The following is a 25,567-nucleotide window of genomic DNA, read 5'->3' on the forward strand; positions in this document are numbered from 1 at the left end:
GCATTTGCTTGTGGGTTCTTGGTGATGAAATCCTTGCCTAAGCCAAGGTCTAGAAGGGATCTTCCAATGTTATCTTCTAGAATTTTAAGTTTCAGCTCTTAGATTTAAGACCTTAATCCATCCTGTGTTGATTTTTGCATAAGGTGAGAGATGAGGATCCAGTTTTATTCCTCCACATGTGGCTAGTCAGTTATCCCAGCACCATTTGTTGAAAGGGTGTCCTTTCCCCATTTTATGTTTTTGTTTGCTTTGTTGAAGATCAGTTGGCTGTAAGTATTTGGTTTATTTCTGGGTTCTCTGTTCTGTTTCATTTGTCTATGTGCCTAATTTTATACCAGTACCATGCTGTTTTGGACACTATGGCCTTATAGTATAGTTTGAAATCAGGTGATGCCTCCATATTTATTCTTTTTGCTTAGTCTTGCTTTGGCTATGAGGGCTCTTTTTTGGTTCATATGAATTTTAGAGTTGTTTTTTCTAATTCTGTGATGAATGATGGTGGTACTTTGATGGGGATTGTATTAAATTTGTAGATTGGTTTTACAGTATGGTCATTTTCACAATATTGATTCTACCCATCCATGAGCATGGCATGTGTTTCCACTTGTTTGTGTCATCTATGATTTCTTTCAACAGTGTTTTGTAGTTTTCCTCATAGAGGTCTTTCATTCCCTTGGTTAGGTGTATTCCTAAGTATATGTGTGTGTGTGTGTGTGTGTGTGTGTGTATGTATGCTATTGTGAAACGGGTTGAGTTCTTGATTTGATTCTCTACTTGACTGCTGTTGGTGTATAGAAGAGCTACTCATTCATGTACATTAATCCTGTATCCAGAAACTTTACTGAATTCTTTTATCAGTTCTAGGAGCTTTCTAGAGGAGTTTTTAGGGTTTTTGATGTAAATGATCATATCATCAGCAAACAGTGACAGTTTGATTTCCTCTTTACAAATTTTGAAGCCCTTTATTTCTTTCTCTTGTCTGATTGCTCTGCCTAGGACTTCCAGTACTATATGGAAGAGGAATGGTGAGAATGGGCATCCTTGTCTTGTTACAGTTCTCAGAGGGAATGCTTTCAACTTTTCTCCTTTCATTATGTTGGCTGTGGGTTTGTCATAGATGGATTTTATTACAATGAAGTATGTCACTTGTAAGCCAGGTTTGCTGAGAATTTTAATCATAAAGCAATGCCAGATTTTGTCAAATGCTTTTTCTGAATCTATTGAGATGATCATGAGATTTTTAAAAAATTTCTGTTTATGTGGTATATCACAAAACATTTATTGACTTGCATATGTTAAACCATCTCTGCATCTCTGATGTGAAGCCCACTTGATCATCATGGATTATCTTTTTGATATGTTGCTGAATTCAGTTAGTTAGTATCTATGTTCATCAGGGATTGGTCTGTAGTTTTCTTTTTTGGTTATTTCCTTTCATGGTTTTGGTACTTGGGTGATGCTGGCTTCACAGAATGAATTAGGGAGGCTTCCCTCTTTCTCTACTTTGTGGAATAGTGTCAATAGGATTGGTACCAATTATTCTTTGAATGTTTGGTAGAATTCTTCTGTGAATCCATCTAGTCCTGGACTTTTTTTTTGTTGGTAATTTTCAAATTGTCATTTCAATCTCACTGCTTGTTATTGGTCTGTTCAGGGTATCTAATTTTCCCTGATTTAAGCTAAGAGAGTTGAATTTGTTTTTCAGGAGTTTATCCATATCTTCTAGGTTTTCCAGTTTATGTGCATAAAGGTGTTTATAGTAGCCTTGAATGACCTTTTGTATTTCAGTGGCGTCAGTTGTAATATCTCCCATTTCATTTCTTACTGAGACTATTTGGATTTTCTCTCTTCTTGTCTTGGTTAATCTTGCTAATGATCTATCCATTTTATTTATCTTTTCAAAAACCAGCTTTCTGTTTCATTTATTTTTGTATGTTTTTGTTTCAATTTCATTTAGTTCTACTCTGGTCTTGGTTATTTCCTTTATTCTCTGGGTTTGGTTTTGGTTTCTCTAGTTCCTTGAGGTGTGAACTTAGAGTGTCAATTTTCCATTTTTCTGATGTAGGAATTTAGGGCTATGAACTTTACTCTTAGCACTGCCTTTGCTGTATTTCAGAGATTTTGATCAGTTTTGTCATGATTATCATTCAGTTCAAATAATTTTTTAAATTTCCAACTTGATTTCATTTTTGACCTAATGATTATTCAGGAGCAGGTTATTTAATTTCCATGTATTTGCCTGGTTTTGAAGGTTCCTTTTGGAGTTGATTTCCAGTTTTATTACACTGTGGTCTGAGAGAGTGCTTGATATAATTTCAATTTTCTTAAAATTATTGAGAATTTTACAGCCTATCATATGGTCTATCTTGGAGAAAGTTCCATGTGCTATTGAATACAATGTGTATTCTGCGGTTATTGGATAGAATGTTCTGTATATATCCATTAAGTCCATTTGTTCCAAGATATAATTTAAATCCATTGTATCTTCATTGACTTTCTGTCTTGATGACCTCTCTAGTGCTGTCACTGGAATATTGAAGGCCCCTACTATTATGGCGTTGCTGTCTATTTAATTTCTTAGGTCTATTAGTAATTGTTTCATAAATTTGGGAGCACCAGTGTTAGGTACATATATGTTTAGGATTGTGATATTTTCCTGATGGACAAGGCCTTTTGCCATTATATAATGTTCCTCTTTGTCATTTTTCACTGCTGTTGCTTTAAAGTTTGTTTTGTCTGATGTAAGAATAGCTACCCTCCTCGCTTTTGTGTCTATTTGCATGAAATGTCTTTTCCCACCCCTTTACTTTAAGATTATGTGAGTCTTTATGTGTTAGGTGAGTCTCTTGAAGGCAGCAGATTGTTGGTTGGAGAATTCTTATTTATTCAGTAGTTATCTTTTAAGTGGCATTTTAAATAGTTATCTTTTAAGTAGTTATCTTTTACTGTTATCTTTTTTGGAGCATTTAGGCCATTTACATTCAATGTTAGTATTGAGATGTGAGGTACCACTACACGTGTGCTATTTGTTGCCTGTGTACCTTTGTTTTGTGGTTTTTGTTTTTGCTTTTTAAATTGGATTTTTGTTTTATAGGTTCTGTGAAATTTATGCATTAAAGCAGTTCTGTTTTGATGTGTTTCCAGGATTTGTTTCAAGATTTAGAGCTCCTTTTAGCAGTTCTCATAGTGATGGCCTGGTAGTGGCCAATTCTCTCAGTATTTGTCTGAGAAAGACTGAATCTTTTCCTTATATTATGATGCTTAGTTTCACTGCACACAAAATTCTTGACTGATAATTGTTTTGTTTGAGGAGCCTAAAGATAGGGCCTTAATGCCTTCTAGCTTGTAAGGTTTCTGAACATCTGACAGATTTTCCTTTATAGGTTACCTGGTGTTTTTGTCTCACAGCTCTTAATATTTTTTCCTTCATCTTAACTTTAGGTAAGCTGATGATAATAAGCATAGGTGAAGATCTAGGTCTCTAATGAGACTGGGGATGTTTTCCTCAATTATTCCTTCAAATATGTTTTCCAAACTTTTAGGTTCCTCTTTTTCCTCTGACACACCAATTATTCTTAGGTTTGGTTATTTTACATAATCCCAGACTTCTTTGAAGCTTTGTTCATATACTCTTATTATTTTTTTGTTGTCTTTGTTGGACTGGGTCAATTCAAAGACCTTGTCTTCAAGCTCTGAATTTCTTTCTTCTACTTGTTCAATTCTATTGCTGAGACTTTCCAGAGCATTTTGCATATCTATAAATGTGTCCAATGTTTCCTGAAGTTTTGGTTGTTGTTTCTTTATGTTATCTATTTCCTTGAATATTTCTCCCTTCACTTCTTGTATCGTTTTTTGGATTTCCTTGCATTGGGCTTCGCGTTTCTCTGGTGCCTCCCTGATTAGCTTAATAATGAACCTCTTGAATTCTTTTCCAGGTAAATCAGGGATTTCTTCTTGGTTTGGATCCATTGCTGGTTAGCTAGTGTGATTTTTTCGGGGTGTTAAAGAGCCTTGTTTTGTCATATTACCAGGGTTGTTTTTCTGGTTCCTTCTCATTTGGGTGGGCTCTGTCAGAGGGAAGGTCTAGGACTGAAGGCTGTTGTTCAGATTCTTTAATCCCATGCAGTGTTTCCTTGATGTAGTACTCTCCCCCTTTTCCTATGGATGTGGCTTCCTGAGAGCCAAGCTATAGAGATTGTTATCTCTCTTCTGGATCTAGCCACCCAGCAAGTCTACCAAGGTCTGGGCTGGTACTGGGGGTTGTCTGCATAGAGTTCCATGATGTGAACCGTCTGTGGTTCTCTCAGATGTGGATACCATCACCTGTTCTGGTGGAGGTGGTAGGAGGGTGAAATAGACTCTGTGAGGGTTCTTAGTTTCGGCGGTTTAATGCTCTATTTTTGTGCTGGTTGGCCTCCTGCCAGGAGGTGGGGCTTTCCAAAGAGCATTAGCTGTGGTAGCATGGAGAGAATCAATGGTGGGTGGGGCCCTAGAACTCCCCATAGTATATGTCCTTTCTCTTCAGCTATCAGGGTGGGTAGAGAAGGACCACCAGGTGGGGGCAGGGCTATGCATGTGTGAGCTGAGATTCTCCTTAGGTGGGTCTTGCTGCAGCTGCTGTGGGGGATGGGGATGAGGTTCCCAGGTCAATGGAGTTCTGTACCTAGGAGGATTATGGCTGCCTCTGCTTAGTCATGCAGGTTGTCAGGGAAGTGGGGGAAAGCTGGCAGTCATAGGTCTCACCTAGCTCCCACACAATCTGAAGGGCTAGTCTCACTCCCACCATGCCCCCGACTAACAGAACCAAGTCTGATTCCAGGCAGTTGGAAAGTAGGGCTGAGAACTTGCCCCAGGCTACCAAGCTCCCAGCTGCAAAAAAAAAAAAAAAAAAGGCCTTTAGTTCTTCCCCTGCCTGTGAGTCTGCATACCAGATTCACACCCTCCCCCATGTTCTGGCCAGGAGGCTTCTCAACTGGTTCAAATTGTTACAAAGTTTAGCTGGAGACATCCTTCTCCCTGTGGCATTTTCCCTACACCTCTGGCCACCCACCCGAATGATCCGTGTCATGCCAGGCAGGAATGGCCTCCTCAGAGACCCAGCGAGCTCCCAGACCCTTTCCCTCTCCTTCCTCTAGCCCTATATTTCACTCGGCTTTCTAAATTGACTCAGTTCCAGGTAAGCTCAGAGTCTTCTCCTGCAAGCTAGACCTTCAGTTTCCTCAGTGGGGGTCTGTGTTTGGGACTAGAAGATATCCCTTTGCCACTTCCACAGTTTGGGGACTCACATTATTTGGGGTGTCTTCTGAGTCCTGGGGGAGCAGTCCTCTTCCTTTAGAGGGTCTGTGGGTCCTCTCAGGATTCCTGACTTATTCCTGCAGTTGTTCTGGAGGAAAAATTCACAATGCAAGTCTCTGCACACTGCTCTGTCCATCTGAGTTGGAACTTTAATCTAGTCCTTCCTCCCATCTGCCATGATGATCCACAATCTCTATTTTAAAAGAGAATTTCTTTTAACTAAGAACAGTCAAATAAAAAGAAAAAAAATCACTAAAACCTAAAAGTTGATTCACAATTTATATAATTGATTTTAGCTTATTCATTTAACAAACATATTTTATAGATAAGACACTTTATCATACAGATGTAATCATGATCTTAAGTAATGAACTTCACTGATAGTGTTTCTTCATTGGGCATTCATAGCTGAGGGATGTGTGCAAAATCCTCTGTACATTGAAAAAGTCTCTTATGTGAGTGCTTGGACAAAGCCATCGAGATCATTAGGAAGGAGACCTTGCTCATTTTCTCTCTTATACTTTATAGCTTTATCTCTGCTTTGGATCCTCAATCTCAGTATATAAACGTTTGTCTCCCCATATTCCTTTCATAAGCTTAAGAATCCTCGAGGTACCACTATTTTTTTCTTTTCATTCTCTAAAAAGCCACTAAAAAGGTAGCTAAAAAAGAAAAACAATAAGATAACATCTGCCTTTTCCATTGCCGTCTACTTCACCCCAACCTTCTCTAACTCGTTGATATGGTTTGGCTGTGTCCCCAGCCAAATCTCATTTTGAATTGTAGCTCCCATAATTCCCATATGTCATGAGAGGGACCTGGTGACAGGTAATTGAATCATGGGGTCGGGTCTTTCCCATGCTGTTCTCACGACAGTGAATAAATCTCATGAGTTCTCATCGTTTCATAAAAGGTAGCTCCCCTGCCCACACTCTCTTGCCTGCCGCCATGTAAGGCATGCCTTTGCTCCTCCTTCATCTTTTGCCACGATTGTGAGGTCTCTCCAGTCATGTGTCCATTAAACCTCTTTTTCTTTATAAATTACCCAGTCTTTGGTATGTCTTTATTAGCAGCGTGAGAATGGACTAACACACTCATGATTAGGCAGAACATAGAATAGTAGTTTGGAATGTGGGCTCTGAAGCCACACAACATAGGTTCTACTCTTGATCTTACACCTCCTGACTTTGTGACATCGGTTAAGTTTTTTAAATTTTTATTTGCTAAAATAACTTCATTTGTAAAATGAACATTATGATTATACCTACATCTTAGGATTGCTGAGAAAATTAAATGAGATACTTTTAACTACTTAGAAATGATAATACACAGTACTTAGTGTGTTCTGGAAATTGTCATTGTTATACTTCTTCTAAACCCATCATCTAAATCTTTTACTGGCACAGATCATGAATGTCTCAAGTGACTATATTTCAAGAATTCCAGGGACAGTCCCAGTGTACACCTGTTGTCTGAGCATAATGATTGGTAGCATTCTGTTTTAATCTCTAATCTCTCTCAGTTTGGAAATAAATTACATGCTCATCCTAATACTGACTTGCAATTGAAAAAGCCAGTAGGCCCATTTTTGTACCTTTCCAGCATTACTTTAAACTGTAGTGCATACTTTTATTTCTAAAATTCTTATTCTCAGGCTTCTGTAATTGGAAGAATCATGCGCATATCCACTGTACCTGCCCATGAGGGTTGCAAGCGCTAGCAGGTGGCAAGCTCTCACACAGCTTCTCACTGTGGTCCAGGACTTCCAAGGGAATGCTTGCTCATGGATTTGACCAGATCCACAAAGATTATACCACTTTCGCAATAGTTCTGTGATTATTACGTTCATATGTATTTATGTTGAATATCACCTATACAACATTTAGAAAATAACTATGTCCCATTCTTATATTTTTCTAAACCCTTTCAGTAGCTGAATTTCCATTTCTTCTCCATGTTTTTAATTTATGGCTTTAAAGATTAAGGATTCTTGCTTTAAGTTCAACCTACGACCTCTTTAATGAGTTAAAAACATCAGGATACAAAATAGCAGACTTCATCACTGAAAAAAAATAACCTATCTAATTCAGAAAGTCTGTTTCTCTTAAAAAAAAAAAAAGTTCTCTGTGCCAAAACATGTGAAACTCTTGTCGAATCTCAATCCTGTGCATTCACTTTATGCCCCCAGAATGTGTTTGGAATAATGGAGCATCAGGTTGACTATAGCTGAACCAATGACCAGAAAATATCTTCCACCAGCATCACACTTTTTAAATCTTGACCTTATTTAAGAGAAGGGATGAGAGATGCCCAAGTAACAGTTGAAATTAAGCCACTCCCCTTCATTTGAGAACAGATAATCTAACGCCATGGATTCTTCTTCATCCCAACCAAGTCATTCTTTTAATCAATTAAAAGCAGAGACTAATGCACTAAGGTGAAACTCTTACCTGTGTGTAGCAACAGTATTGCAACATTCCCTGATTATTGTCAGGCCTTAAGACTCAGATTCTGCTCCGATTCCTCAGTTGACTATCTTTCCAATTAATACAAAATCTTTATGGGCTTGGATCAATTTTAAACTTGCAGTTCATTTAGCAGAGGCCCACATATTTTTCAATATACTTTTCAGTCTCATTCTAAAAGCTAACTTGCCCTATCCATACTTCCTTGCCTGGATCTTAGCTATACAGAAAGAGAGCTCAGAACCATTGTTGCTGTAGATCCGACTCTTAAATATTACCTATTAACCAGATTCATTGCTTCCCACCTAACTGGATGTTCTAATAATAATGACTTGCAGAATTTGTTAGGTGGCAGTAGAGTATTCTTATTGGTTAGTTCTCCAGTTCCTCCCTTTGCCCCAGGCCTGGAGTATGCCTCTATTATAATATTCTCCCATGCTTTTGGGCTTCCAGAGTGCTCAAGTCTGAATATATCCAAGCGAAAATAGTATTCTCTTGCTGCCACTTATTAGCTGTGAGATCTTGATATGTTTACATAATTACTCCTGTGACTCAGTTTTCCAATTTGTACAGAAGAGGATAATAATACTTTATCTGCCTATTCAACAGATTTTCTATGGATGAAGCAAGACTGTGGTGTTATTCATTAAATGCTTTTTAATTATAAACTAATATACAAGTTACAGTATATTATCATGATGCTAGTGATTCACAGATGGATATGTATATAACTTCATATAATACACTTTATTAGAAATAGAATCTTTGGTGTGTCAACTTTAATGTTAAATTTTAGTGTTTCTTAATGTCTCAGGCAAAACAAGGACTAGCTAATGCATTATTTACAATGGGGAAAACCACAGAGAAAAATATCATGTGACTATTATTTCTAATTTTTGTGTACCTTGTCGCATTTTATATAAGCCTGATTCACTTGTCATTTTCAACATGTAGGTGACTGTGGTGACAGCATAGTCAGCTTTGTAAAAAATGCATTCAAACCTATTGCCCTGGACAAAGGCCATCAACATACATTTAAATCATAAAAAGTGGATTGGATACTGGACAGTCTAGTCCAAAGACTTGTCACCTTAGGTGAGCATAATACTGGAAGGGCCCTAAAGCTGCAAGATGTTATCTTTTGAGACACACTTTTTTGGATAATTAATTTTCTTATTATTTACCATTCTATTGCTGTCTTGCTTTTGCTCACTGACCTTGGTCACTTTTACTAATAACATTGTTTTTCTGTCTAATTTATTTTGCTTATACCTTTCAATGGTAGATATTTTTAAAATATATGTAAATTTATTTGTAATAGCATAGCACCATAATTTTATACAAAGTAACTAGGTAGGATTACTTAACGAAAGTATATATTTGAAAAAAAATTCTGAATACTACTGAAGTAATATAAAATGACAATGGTTGATGAATTTCCAATGCTAAGTGTACAGTACTGATTATATTCCTGAAAAGCAGGAATTTGTATTGCTAAACCTTCTATGCCAAGACTTTTCAGATATACTAACAATAGAACCTATATTTATTGAGCTCACTCATTTTAGGTTAAACAAGTATTGAATACTGACAGATTAAATATATAGTTACAAAGAATCATTCACTTGCTGAACGCTTATTTTAAAAAGGAAAATTTTAGAAAAGAACAGTGAAACTTAAAACATGTTGTAAGAGAGAAAAGAAAGGAAGCTCGCATTTATCAAGAGGCATTATAATAGCCCGTTTTCACACTGCTGATAAAGGCATACCTGAGACTGGGCAATTTACAAAAGAAAGAGAGAGGTTTATTAGACTTACAGTTCCACATGGTTGGGGAGGTCTCAAAATCATGGCAGATAGTGAAAGGCACATCTCACATGGTGGCAGACAAGAGAAGAGGGCTTGTGCAGGGAAAGTCTCCTTTTTAAAAATCATCAGATCTCATATAACTCATTCACTATCATGAGAACAGCATGGGAAAGACCCACCCCCATAATTCAGTCACCTCCCACGACATGTGGGAATTGTAGGAGTTACAATTCAAGATGAGATTTGAGTGGGGACATGGCCAAACCATATCAGGAATATTCATAAATGGGGAAATAAAAGAGATTAAATTTAAGATTTGGTTGTTATGGCCTATGGGGCACAGGATCAGGAGACAAAACTCACAGGTAGAAGAATGTGGAAAATATCATTGGAAACATCTTCATGAAAGTCGAACTCCAAAGGGCTCCTGTGTAAGAGCAAAGTAAAAATAACACCTATTATAAACTACAAGAAGAAAAAATTACCTGTCTCAAATCTTGGCATTGAATTAAGTGAAAAACTCTTCTTTGGTTTATAACCATGAACTATTCTTTATTTAAGTTTGAGGAAACTCAAATTTCTTTCACAGGTTAAAAATAAAGTCAAGTGGGAAGCCATGTTCAAGTTGACAAAGCGGTTGCAGCCACTCAGCACGCTGATCAGCCTGGCACCCCACCCCCAAGGAAGCCACAGTTGAGTCAGCAAAGCAGCTGTGCCCCCTCAGTGCCTGAACTGATGTGACACAATCTAACTTGCACCACAAATACCACAAAGCCCTGCAGCCACTGTTGACACAGATTACAGCTGAAGAAGCTGCACAAATAGTACACTACTACACCCACCCAGAACCAGAGCCTACCTACCCTACTCAAATGATATCCTAAGACGCATCTGCAGATGATAGTGTTTCCTTACAAAACACACTTTATGAAATTGGAAGAGGTGTTTTTTACCCTGTCTGCATGGTTATCAATGCTAGGGCACAAGAAACATGAAAAAGCAAGAAAACTTGTCACCACAAAGGAACATAATGTTTTTCCAGTAACTGACCCCAAAGAAATAGAAATTTATAAATCATCTGAAAATGAATCCAAAATAATGATCTTAAGAAACTACAGCAAGATACAGGAAAATGCAGATAGATAATTCAAGGAAATTAGAAAAACAATTCATGGTCTAAATGAGAAATTCAACACATAAATAAACGTAATGAAAAAGAACCAAGCAGAAACTTTGGAACTGAAGAATTCAATGAATGAAATAAAAAATGCAACTAAGAACTTCAACATCAGACTAGATCAAGCAGAAGAAAGACTCTCTGAATTTGAATACATGTCTTTTAAAAGAACCCAGGGGAATAAAAAAGAAAAAGAATGAAAAAGAGCAAAGTAAGTCCACTGGACTTATGGGACACAATTAAGTGAATAAATTTTGGCATTATGGGAGTCAGAGAGGAAAAAGAAATGAAGAATGGCACAGAAGTCTTATTTAACAAAATAATTGCTGAAAATGTCCCCAAGTCTTGGGAGAGATATGGACATCTAGATCTGCTGAAGCTCAAAAGTACTCAAATAGATACACCCCAAAAGTGTTCTTGCCTAGGAACATTATATCAAACTATCAAAACTCAAAGACAAGGAAAGAATTCTAAAAGCAGCAATAGAAAAGCATCAAATCTCATACAGGGGAATTGCATTAGACTATTAGTGAGGTTTCACAGCAGAAAATTTGCAGACTAGCAGAGAATGAGATGATATATGTATAGTGCTGAAAGAAAAAGACATCTTCTAGAAAAGAATACTATACCCAGAAATGCTATATTTCAGTTACAAAAGATATATAAAGTCTTTCTTAAACAAGCAAAAGCTGAGGGAATTTATAACCACTAGACGGACATTAAGAAATTATTAAAAGAATGCTTCTACTGGAAGAGAAGGAACAATAATTACAAACACAAAAACATATAAAAGCATAAAACTCACTCATCGAGGTAAATTCATAATCAAATTCATGACACTCCATTATTGTGATGGTGATGTATAAATATTTCAAATATCTGGTATACACGTAAAAAAACAAATGGCCAAACGTAACTATAATAGCTACAATAAGTTATAAAGGAATACACAGGCTGGGCATGGTGGCTCACATCTGTAATCCCAGCACTTTAAGAGGCCAAGGTAGATGGATCACAAGGTCAGGAGATTGAGATCATCCTGGCCAACACGGTGAAACCCTGACTGTACTGAAAAAATACAAAAACTTAGCTGGGCATGGTGGCACACATCTGTAGTACCAGCTACTCAGGAGGCTGAGACAGGAGAATCACTTGAACCCAGGAGGCGGAGGTTGCAGTGAGCCGAGATCACACCACTGCACTCCAGCCTCGGCCACAGAGTGAGACTCCATCTCAAATAAATAAATAAATAAACAAACAATATAAAAAATGTAAATTTTTGCAAGAAAAATATAAATTGTGTGTGTCTAGGGGGTAAAAGTCTAGAGCATTTGTATGTTACCTAAATTAAATTGCTACCCACATAAGATCATCTATTTTAATGATGAGATGTGTAATGTAAGTCTCAGAAAACACAAAGTAAAATTGACATTACATACACAAACAAGAAAGAGAAAGGAATCAAAACAGCAGGATAGAAAAATTACCAAATGACAAATGTATCCATGAAGAGGGGGAAAAAAGGAACACAGGATCTACAAAACAACCAGAAAATAATTAACAAATTGATAAGATTACATTTTTACCTATCAAAAATAACATTGAATGTAAGTAAATTAAATTTTCCAACCAAAAGACAAAGTGACTAAATGAATTTTTAAAATGAGATATAACTATATGCTGCCTACAAGAGTCATTTTTAGCTTTAAGGACACACATAGGCTGAAAATAAAGGGATTAAGAAAGCATTTCATGCAAGCACTTACAAAAATAAAGCAGAAGTGGTTATACTTACATGAGATAAAAAAGATTCCAAGTCAAAAACTATTATAAGAGTCAAAGATAGTCATTATTTAATGATAATGATTCCATTTATCAAGGAAACATAACAAACATAGATATATATGCTCCCAACATTGGGACATCTAAATATATAAAGCAAATATTAATGGACATAAAGGAAGAAACAGATAGCAATACAATAATAATATGAGACTTAAATACCCCTCTTTCAACAATGGACAGATCAATCAGACAACATTAACAAGGAAACGCTGGGCTTGAACTGTACTTTAAACCAAATGGGTCTGACAGACACACATAGAACTTTTTATCCAACAGCAACAGACTGTACACCCTTTTCTAGGGTACATGGAACAGTCTCCAGAATAGAACATATGTTAGGCCACAAAACAAGTTTTAACAAATTCAAGAGGATTCAATCTGTATCTATATTGTTTTTGACAACTGTATGTAACTAGAAATCAATAACCAAAATTCTTGGAAATTTTCCAAATGCATGGGAATTAAGCAACATGTTCCAATGAGCCAAAAAAAAAAAAAAAAAAAGGAAATTTTAAAATATCTTCGGATATAAATGCGTACATTAAAAAAGAAGATACATTTCAAATAAATAACCTTGAATTATACTTCAAGAAGCAAGAGAAATAATAAAATATCAAGCCTAAAGTTAGCAGGGAGGAAGAAATTATAATAAAGAATAGAACAGAAATAAATCAAATAGCAGAAAAATGGTATAAAAATTAGTAAAACCAATAGTTGGTTCTTAGAAAAAATAAATGAAATTGCCAAACTTATAGCTATACTAAGAAAGAAAAAGAAAGAAGACTCAAGTAAACAAAATCAGAAAAATAAGTAGAGACCTTACAACAGATGCCTCAGAAATAAGAATTATAAGGTACTATTATGAATAGTTATGTCCCAACAAATTGAATAACCTAGAGAAAAAGGATAAATTTGTAGAAAAATATGACCTATCAATATTGAATCTGGAAGAAATAGAAAGCTTGAGAAGACCAATAACAAATGAAGAGAATGAATAAGTAATTAAAAACCTTCCAATAAAGAAAAACCCAGGACCAGATGGCTTCATGGCTGAACTCTACCAAACATTCAAAGAATAATTATGACTAAGACTTCTTCAATTCTTCCAAAAGAAATGGAGCAGAGGAAATGCTTCCAAAGACAGTTCATGAGGCCAGCATCATCTTGATACCTAAGCAAGGCAAATACACTCCACAAGCCAATATCTCTTCTAAGATAAACCCCAGAAACCAATATATCTTCTAAATATCAATACAAAAATACTCAATAAATGTTAACAAACCAAATTCAACAACACATCAAAAAGTTTATACATCCTAAACAAGTAAGATTCATCTTGGGCATGCAAGTCTGGTTTAATATACACAGATCAAACAATATGATATATCAAATTAACAAAATAAAAGATACAAACCACGTGATCATTTAAAGCATTCAACGAAGTTCAACATTCTTTCATGATAAAAGCTTTTAACACTTTGAGTAGAGAAGGAAAGTTCCTCAACACAATAAAAGCTGTTTATGAAAACCCCACAGCTAATTTTATAATCAACAGAGAAAAACTGAAAGCTTTTCCACTAAGATTCAGAACAAGGCAAGGATGTCCACTCCTTTCACTTCTATTCAATATAGTAATGGAAGTACTAGCAAGAGCAATCAGAAAAGAAAAATGAAATAGAAGGCATTTAAATTAGAAATGAAGAAGTGCAATTCTCACTATTTACCAATGATATAGTTTTATATGTAGAAAACCCCCAAAACCTCACACACACACACACTGTTAGAACTAGAAAATGAATTAAAGTTGAAGAACACAGAAATCTACACACAATTCCAAACAAATAACAACCTAGCTGGAAAAAAAACAGGAAACAATCCCACTTACAATAGCATTTTTTAAAAGTACCTAGGATAAATTTAACCAAGGAGGTGAAATATTTATACACTGAAAACAATAAAATATTAATGAAATAATTTGAAGCAGATACAAATAAATGAAAAGGTATCCCATGTTCATGGATGGAAAAAAATATGCTTAAAATGTCCATACTATCCAAAACAATATATAGATTTAATGCAATCTCTATAAGAACTCCAATGGTATTCTTCACAGAAATAGAGAAAACAATCCTAAAATTTGTATGGAACCACAAAAATTCCCTGAATAGCTAAAGCAATCTTGAGAAAGTAAAACAAAGTTGGAGGCATTTCATTTTATAATTTAAAATTATATTACAAAGCTATGGCAATCAATACAGTGTGGTGCTGGCATAAAACAGACACATAGGCTAATGAAACAGAAGACAGTTTCCAGAAATAAATCCAAACATATATGGTGAAATAATTTTTGACAAGGGCACCAGGAGGAAACAATGGGAAATGGATAACCTATTCAATAAATTGTTCTGGGAAAACTGGTTTTCCACCTACAAAAACATGGAAGTGAAAACTTATCTTACACCATACAAAAAAATCAATTCAAAATAGGTAAAAAACCTAAAACCAAAAAACTCTAAGAAGATAACATAGAATATAATCTCTACTTTGGTCTTGGCAATAATTTTTTTGAGTCTGACAACTAAAGCGCTATCTTCAAAAACAAAAATAAATAAATTGATTACCTAATCAAAAAGTCTCTGTACAGAAAAGGAAACAATCAACAATATAAAATGGCAATGTTTGGACTGGGAAAAAATGCAAGCCTCATATCTAATAAGAGTTTAACACATAAAATGTATTAAAGAACACTTAAAACTCAATAGCAGAAAAACCAATAACCCAATTAAAAAAGAGCAAAGGATCTGAACAGACATTAATCCAAAGAAGACATAAAGATGGCCAATAGGTATATGAAAAGTGCTGAACATCACTAATCATAAGGTAAATGTAAATTAAAACCACTATAAGGTATTACCTCTTACCCATAAGTATGGCTATTATCATATGACCCAGCAATCCCACTTCTGTGTATATATCCAAAGAAGATGACATCACTACTTCATAAAGATATCTGCACATTTATGTTCATTGCAGCATTATTCTTAATAGCCAAGATGTAGAAACAACCTAAATGGACATTGACAGATGAATGGATAAACAAAATGTGGTATATACACACAGTGGAATATTATTTAACCTTTAAAAAGAGGGAAATTCTGCATTTACCACAACATAGATGGATCTAGAGGACATTATGCTAAATGAAATAAGCCAGACAGAGAAAGAAGGAAAATCTTGCATAATCTCACTTATATATAAAATATATTTTTTAAAAAAGTCAAACTCACAGAGGTAGAGAATGAAACAGTGGTTATCACAGGTTTGAGGAGGGGAGGAAATGTGGAGATGTAAGTCAAAAGATACAAAAAAGCAAAAATTTAGGATGAACCAGTCTAGAGATCTAACATACAACATGAGGACTAAAGTTAATAAAATTCTGTTGCATTCAATATATTTGTTAAATAAGCATATTCTAGGTGTTCTTGTCACAAAAAGTAACTATGTGAGATGATAGGTATGTTAGCATACTTTAGTAACTATTTTACTGTCTATATGTATCTTATAATGTCATGTTGTAAACCTCAAATATACACACTAAAATTTATTTGGAAAAACTGAAGCCAATAATTTAGTTTAAAACCATTATTGTTTTATAGCAAATTTAAGCAATTGGCAGAAGTGAGTGCTGAGTCTCTCTGGAGCAAGTCACTTACAAGAAGACTGTAAAGTATTCTCTTAGATAAAGACCTAAAAAGGATGAGCTCGCAATAAAAATAAAAAGAAAATATGAGGAAGTGCAAACAGGAAAACTGACAGCAGTGCAAAACCTGCACATTTTTAATATTTTGAAGTTGCTAGACCAAAATATTGGTAGTATATATGATATGTTCAAGTAACTAAAAGAAACAACTGAAAATATTTGCAAGAACAGACTATTAAAGTGTCTGAACACATTTCAATAAAGACTTGATTGAAACCTCTAGCTGTGAAAAGTGTGAACATTGAGATAAAAATTCAATAGATATGTTTTACTGGGCTAAAGAGAGAATTAGCAAACTTAAATAGAAACCATAAGCTTTGTCTAAATGTTGTCCAAAAAGAAAAAGTGATGGGAAATATGGAAAAGTGTTAAAGGTATAATGGATACATCAAGATTTAATTTATATCTTACCTAAACCAGAAATGAAGAGAGGTTACATGAAACAATGAGCAAATACTATGGTAATATGTGATTAATCTAACTAAACATTGATCATATAAACCACAATTAAAATAATGCATTGCATGATAAAAAAATAGAACAAAATATTTGACAATATTCAATAGATTAGAAAATGGTCATTGTATTTTAAGTATAGGGAAGCTAAGTGGATTTCTTGGATAATAGTAAATATGTTACCAAATATTAGAATTTAAGAAATACACATCTTAAAAACTTCTTGAATTACTATATACAAAAGTAAAATAAATTGTGCAATAGTAGTAGCAAAGAAATAGAATGAGAAAAAGTAATATATTTTAAAATGACCAACTATTAAAAGACAGAATGCAGACATGATAGGTCTCATAAAAATTACAAAATAACAAGGTATAAATGCTTTGTTTAAAAAAACTGAGTAAATTAAAAATGAATTCAGCTATATATTATTTGCAATACTCATGTCTGTATATATGTATACAGAAAGGTTGAAAATAAAAAAGATAAAAAGAAAATACTAAAAGAAATACAATTTATCTATATTAAGATCAGAAAGAAAGCTTTAAAGCAAGAATAATAATTTCCACTGTTAAAGAGGATTACTTTTAATAATAAAAACTTCAAATTTCTAGGAAGATATAACAAATTTCTATGCACCTAATAACATATCATCAAAATGTATAAGTCAAACCACTGAAAACCAAGAGGAACAGTCAAATCCACAAATCACAATGGAGATTTTGATGTAACTTTCTCAGAAATTGATAGATTAAGTAAATAAAAATTAAGCGTAGATTTAAATATCAGAATAACATAAAGTTTTTGCAAATAAAGTGATAGAATAGGAGTATCTTAGATTCTATCCAGTGTACAATACATATCTCATTTGAACATTCATATAATATTTAGAAAAACTTTCTACTTAGTGAGTTCCATAGCAAGTCACAAAAAATTTCAGAGAATTGACCTCTTACAGACCATGTCCTCTGACCATAACTAATAATTATGATTGTAGTAAAAAACATAACTTTTTAAACTTCATCTGTATCATATTAAGAAACATGTTTTTAAATAACTCATAAATCAAAATGAAATATTAATTAAAATTTAAAAAATTAGATTCAGTGATAATAAAACTATACAATAGTCAAATTTGTAGTATCTGGCTAAATAGTATTTAAAGAGGCATTTATAGTGTGTACATTAGAATTAAAGAAATTGTATAAATGAATTTACTAAACATCTAACATTGAAAGTTAGTAAAGAACAATATAATATGCCCAAAGGAAGGAGAGGGAAGAAGATAATACAGATCAGAGTGAGAAGCTAATGTAATAGGAAATACACAAAATATAGAATCTGTAAAGTAAAAAGTGAAAAAAGTTACCTGAAAATATTAAGTATTGAAGTGAATATAGTACTATGATTAGAGTACTCATGTACTGCAGGTGCAAGTGTAACTTGGTACAACAACTTTGGAATACAATTAGGCATATATACTATCGTTGAAGATTAACATACTTTACAACCCAAGAGTTCTAGTACTAGTTTTTTTAATATATATATAATACAGAAACTATGGAGACTGTGCACCTGGAAATAGATGCAGAAATCTTCATAGATGTACTCTCTGGAATAAAAATATATTATTTTTTTTAAAAGGTATGCACAACACAAATGACATTAAAAGTAAAATGGCCAAATTATGGTATATTCCTACAATGAAGTCCTAAAAAGTAATAAAAATTAAATTATAGCTACATGCAGTAATACTGACATATCTTAGGAAAATAATATTGATATAAAAGAGAAACTCAGAAAATAAGTGCTATATTTTTTAAAATTTAAAAAACATGCAGGAATAAATAATATACTATTATAGATAAATAGGCGTATGGCAAAAGTATAAAGCAAAGCAAATAAATACAAATACAACTTCAGGATAGTTTTTTTTTTTTTTTCAGAGAAAATGAGAAAAAATAAAATTTTTTTCTGATGGAATCAGAAAGGGCCATGCATGCATCAAAGAAAATTTCTCTTCTGATATTGGGTTGTGAGTGTAGGAATGTCCATAGCTTTAGTACATTTATATCTTACAGATAATTTATAAACATTAGTTTTTTTCTACTTAACACTTAATAAAAATATTTTTTTAAATGAGTCCTACAGTTGGAAGATGAGACCTAAGGAGAAAAGATCCCCTCACTAGGGTAACTTGGACTGTTACACAACTGTGGGCAAGTTGTGGGCAGGCTAGACAACCTGAACTATAAAACCTGTTCACAAATAAGAAATTCGTAAAAATTTTAAAATGTGCTTTTTGAAATAGAAATGTTCTCTGTAAGAATCAAGCTCATAAAATCTTTACACGCCTATGAGCATTGTTTCAACCAGCCATTCCTTTCATCTACTCAGTTCTCTCCATGTCTGCACTGCAATTAGTCCAAGTTGCCATTCTTTCTTCTTTGGACCACTACAGTCATCTCTGAATGAGCTGCCCCACATTTGCCCAAGCTTCCTACGATCCATTTGTACTGCATAGTCAGATAATTTTTTCCTTCCAACAACAACAACAAAAATCCTGTTACCCTCAACTCTTCCGTAAACTCCTACTCAAATTGTGCTTTCAATGACTTGTCATTGCTTTCATCACAAACACAAATGCCTTAGCTGCATCTGCAAGGCTTGGCATGGTCTGGCCCAAGCTTCTGCCTCTTTCTTTTGCACGTAAAGGAAGACATACAAGCAATCACAAACATGAAAAAGTGTTCAACATCACTAATCATCAGAGAAATGCAAATTGAAACCACAATGAGATACCTTCTCATACCAGTCAGAATAGCTATTATTAAAAAGTCAAAAAACAACATACGCTGGAGAAGCTGCAGAGAAAAGAGAATGCTTATACTCTGCTGGTGGGAATGTAAATTAGTTCAGCTACTGTGGAAAGCAGTTAGAATATTTGTCAAAAAACTTAAAACAGAATTACCATTCAACCCAGCAATGCTTGCTGGGTGTATACTCAAATTAAAATAAATTATTCTAGCAAAGACACATGTGCTATACTCATTGCAGCACCATTCACAATAGCAAAGACATGGAAACAACATAGATGCCCTTCACCAATAGATTGACTAAAGAAACTGTGGTACGTATACATCATGGAATACAATGCAGCCAAAAGAAAGAATGAATTCATGTCCTTTTCAGCAACATGGATGAATCTGGAGGTCATTATCCCAAGTGAACTAATGCAGGAACAGAAATCAGAATATCACACATTCTAACTTATAAGTGGGAGCTAAATATTGAGTACAGCAGGACAACAATGGACACTGAGGTCTACTGAAGGGAGAAGGCTGGAAGGAGAGTGAAGGTTGGAAAAAGACAAAAAAAAAAAAACAAGATGAGAATAGGAAGAATTAATTTAGACTAGAGGGTTAAAAAGGAAAAACTACTATAAATCTTATATCATCAGGGGACATGAGGTGAAGTGGTATGGCAAAGAAAGAGAATAACTCTTAACAGTGGAAAACAAAAATAGAGTTAAATCTTGTGTTGTGATGAACTTGGAGAATCAAGTATTAATAGAAGAGGACCGGTAAAGAAATTAACAGGAATCTAAGGTCTGTCGTATTCTGTGCCATCCTGACATCTCTGTTTTCTTAAATAAACCCTCCTCTACATCCAGGTTATTGAGTGTGCACCAGTTGGGATTTGCTGGTTTCTCTCTTTTGCCTTTTTTCCTGCTGCACCTTTCTCCCAGAATGCTGTGCTATTCTCTCCTCCATTCATATCATGTATTTTATTCAAGACAGAGCTAAAGTTTCACCTCTCATAAGAAGCCCTCACTAATCATTTCTTACTCTAAAGTACTGTATATGTTCTAGTACTTAAGATTCCATTTAGCACTTAATTACTTGAAGTGATGTACCCAATTACCTAGGAGTCAGACATCTTCAGTTTCAACCATCCAGAGTAAAACAAGGAATTGGAAGCAATTTTTTCAAAAAAAACAAAAAAAAAACAGATGACTTGTAGAAAAAAAATAGCACTCTTTTAATCCATGCACGCATGAGTCAGTGTCACTTAAGGCTCTAAATGTACCGAGGAGCCTTCTGGTTTCCCCAGAACACACAGGAACACACATATGGTTCACGAACTCTACCCTACTCTACTCTCTCAATTCCTGTTACAAGGACAATCAAAATTCTGTTTTGTTTTCGCTTTCTGACAGCCTAACTTCCTACCCACTGTATTGGTCTGTTTTCATACTGCTATAAAGAACTGCCTGAGACTGAGTAATTTATAAAGAAAAGAGATTTAATTGACTCACGTGGCGGGGGAGGCCTCAGGAAACTTACAATCATGGTGGAAGCAAAACCAGGCATGTCTTACATGGCAGCAGGGTAAGAGAGAAAAGAGCAATGGGGGGAACTGCCAAACACTTTTTAAAACCATCAGATCTCCTGAGAACTAATTCATTATCATGAGAACAGCCTAGGGGGAAACTGCCCTCATGATCCAATTGCCTCCCACCAGGTTCCTCCGGAAACATGTGGGGATTAATAGGGATTGCAATTAGAGCTGAGATCTCTCTGGGGACATAGAGCCAAACCGTCAACCACTAAAAATCAGCTTTGAATCAACTCCTATGAAAAGGCCGTAATGTCAGGAAGCAAGTAGTAATAAGATCCACAATACCAATGTTGTTTTGGAGAGGAGACTTAGATGAGAGGCTGTATTAACTATATTTAGGACAATTTTTATTTGGGTAATTTTGAATGGAATTGCACTCATATTCTAGGCATTATTTGAATCTGCCTAGAAAATAAGTGGATTTGGAAGAACACTGAATCTTAAAGGAAAGGGAGAATCTGTGCAATATTATAGAATTAACATTAGCAGAACTTCATGACAGTAATATTCACACTGTACAGCTTACACCCTGCTATTAGATAAAGTTTTATTTTTCTAACTTAGTTGCCCAAACCTTCAAAGTTCAACAGGACTAGGGACTTATTTAGTGAGTTTTGGAAAAATTGTCCCAGGCCCTAGTAGAACAGGAAACATCTGATAAGTCAAAAGGCAAGCCCCATCTGCTGATTACTTCTGAGTTTTTTGTTGAGTAGTTGCCTCAAGGCTGTATTTCTCAATCTGTTTATTATTATTAATTATTATTATTACTGCCCCTTTAAGGAGCTTTTAAAAATCAGTGTGACAAGACAGATTATCTGGGCCAGATTATCTATGCAGTTACCATTACCACAGAGCAGTCTCAGTAATGGTCACTCCAGCCTATTAATTCAGCATGGGGTTCATCATATATATATATTTATCCTTTACCACATAAATAACTAAAAGGTGATAAAATCTTTTATCTTGATTTTTCCGAATAAAAAAGATCGACTATAAAAAAATATATATTTTTCCTGATCACTCACCCATCAAATTTTAATATCACAGGTATAGTCCGTATCTGTTTATATACTCTATATTTTATATATATATATATATGTTTTATTTGCAAAAAGAATTATTTTAGTGCAGTGTAAGACTAAGTACAAGTTTTAAACTAAAAACTAAATTAAAAGTCACAATGCTATTACATTTAACTTTTTAACTGTATTTGTTGACTTAACTTATTTAGTTACATAAATTACAGTGTTTCAAGATACACATTTAAGATACCAATTTATACAAAAATTTTTTTTTCTCTCTCTCTCTTTCTCTGTGGCTGCAGGCAAGTTTACTAGCTGAGTTGCAAAGCCCTGAACCAAGTCACTGACTGGTGTCCACCTGGGAAATTGCCCGCAGTAGCAAGGCAGGCTGCTGACTGGGGAGGAAAGCACTGGGCACCAGGAGGAAACAGGGGTAGAGGGGAAACTTGCTCTCTGCAGCTCACAGTGCTACCCCTGTCTGTTGTGCTGTAGGTCTAGATTTGGCCTGTAGGTCACACTTTGCAAGTCAGTAACCTAAATTATTAACTTGTAAGCAGTAAATAGATTAGGAGGCTAAAGTGTTATGTGAAATTGTTCCATTGCCCAAAATGTTACATCAGTGAGTAACATTATTATGCTGTACTATATTACTTTTTGTTTCCAATTAGCAGGGACATTTTTATTGTATCTGTTGATGGAAGTGTTTCTTTAGAAACAAAGTCCTCTAAACCAACAGAGACCAAGAATACAAAAATAGGAGGCAACCTTAGCAGGTATGTTATTACTGGGAGTGATGATATATCTACTCATGATTCCCAGATGTATTTATTTTGACTGTACCCTGTTCTATGGCAGAACACACCAATTCTGCAAGGGGTAATTTTGCAGATGGCAGTATAACTGAACCTACCATGGGTCATTTTATCATTCCGCTGAGCCAGTAATTTCTGAGAAATGGAGTAAGTTGTAGGATTACTGCAATTCAGAAACATTGTCACAGTTGTTATGTTTCTTTTGTGGTGAAATGAGTCACTTAAGTGGAAACAATGTTATGCAGACTATGAAAACAGTCACTATGGCAATTTGAAAGTCCATAGATGATGGTGCTAGCAAAAGAGTGTGTCAGCCATGGAAGACAAATCTATATCTGGAACATGTGTCTTTTGCTCTGAGGATATGTCTCTATCTCTACTATGAGGAAGATGAAGCAGATCTCATGTAATTTATGGGTTAAAGTAGGGGGACCAAGGAACAGCTGGTCCCTCCAGGGCATGATGATTACTAGCAACTAAACATTGGCTCCTGCTGTTGGTAGGTTGGGCATTTAGCAGTGGTGGTAGTTGTCTCACACTTGGTGAGGTAGACGCCCTGCTGTTAAGTCCCTGCATAAGCCTCTATCACCGCCTTCATGGACACTTTGTACATGGGTCCATTTGGCAAGTAGCAGGTGGCTGAGTAAAGAGAATGACTGACATTCACAAGCTGATTCATTTAATCCACCTAATGATTAATAGCCTCACAAAATTATACATGTTAATATTTATGTACCAAACATCATGGTGGTTTAATAAACAAATTCTTCCAGAAAATCACGAAGAACTAAAAATTTGTGCACAAAATTATAGTGTTAGATTTCAGTGTATTTTTTCAGAACTTAAACATCAGTAGATAAAATAAATTAAAACTGTATTTGAAGATTGAGTAAATGAGCTCAGTTTTTATTAATATAAATATACATATAGGTATATATGTGTTTGTACATATACTCAAGACATTTTCTATTATGTCAGAAAACACCAAACTAATCATATATTAGACTGAATCACATAAAATAGCCATTTTTATAGATCAAAGTAGTAAAACATTAATAATTAGAAAAGAAATTAAAGAAATGTAATAAAGGCTATAGACAGTAATCTATGAGACAAGCAAACAATAAAACCTCTCCTGCAAAAAAAAACTAATAATCAAAACTAAAATCACAAGTTTATTAAAAAATTTAAGAAAGGAGGGGACAACATAAAAATCTATGGCATCTACATAAACTAAACTCGGAAGAAATTGTATTGTTAAAATGTACAACAGCAAGTTTTAAAATCAATGTATGAAATGTTAAGATTAAGAAACTAGAAAAGTAGTAAATAACTTTAAAAAATAGAAGAAATGAATTATTCAAGATAAAATTTTAAATTTGATCTTAAAATCTTAAGATGAAAGAAAATACGGTAGTAGGGAAAGACAGAAGCAAGCACCATATATATATATATGCTTCTATATGTATATATATGCTTATATATGTGTGTGTGTGTATGTGTATATATATATAGAGACAAGCAAACACTGTGTGTGTGTGTATATATATATTTACATATAGAAATAAAATTGATTCTGGCATTGTGACCTTGAAATCTGTAACCTTGGTGAAGTTACTTAGTTATGATATCTTTTTACAGGTTCTTTAGTATCTTTTATATATATATATATATATATTTCTTCCTTTCCCCTCCCCATCTGTATTCCCTTCCTTCATTTCTCCTGTTACACTAACTAGGACCTCTGGTGAAATGTTGAATTTAAAAAGTGAAAGTACTTAACAACCTATCCCCTGTAGGCTGTAGGTTGTAGGTTTCCTATTCTATTTCTTTAATCACATTTAGCAAATTATCTTCATTACTAATTTGCTAATAGTTTTAATCATGAATTAATATTGAACTTTGCCAAATGCTTTCTCTGAACTGTTGAGATATGTTTTGTTTTGTTCTTTTTAGTCTGTTAATGTGGTGAATTATTTTGATTAATTTTGGATGTTAAACCTATCTTGTGTTTCTGGGATAAATACAACTTAGCAATTATATATTATTTTTAAAATATATTATTGGAATCACATTGTTAATATTTTGTTAAAGATACATCTACATTCATGAGAATGACACTTTGTCACTGTTTTGTGTGTAAGGCATCTCTCTTCTTTTCGTATCAGAGTAATATGGGCATCAAAAAACGTGTTGGGATACATTCCATCTCTTCTACTTTCTGGAAGAGTTTGTGTGACGCTGGTATTATTTCCTCTGCATGTGTTTGTAGAGTTCTCTGGTAAAGCCACCTGGACCTGGATTTTCCTTGGAGAAACATGTTAACCATGAATTCCATTTCCTTAATAAACGTAGAACTTTCAGGTAATCTATTTCTTTCTGTGTGAGCTTTGCTAATGTATGTACTGTAAAGAATTAGTTTCACTTAATTTATTGAATTTATTGGCATACAGTTGCATAATACTATTACTGTCTTTCTATTATCTACTGGATGTGCTCTGATGTTCTTTTTGATTTATATGATA

The sequence above is a fragment of the Trachypithecus francoisi genome, unplaced genomic scaffold, assembly GCF_009764315.1.
Source record: "Trachypithecus francoisi isolate TF-2019V2 unplaced genomic scaffold, Tfra_2.0 Lachesis_group10, whole genome shotgun sequence".
Classification (NCBI taxonomy): domain Eukaryota; kingdom Metazoa; phylum Chordata; class Mammalia; order Primates; family Cercopithecidae; genus Trachypithecus; species Trachypithecus francoisi.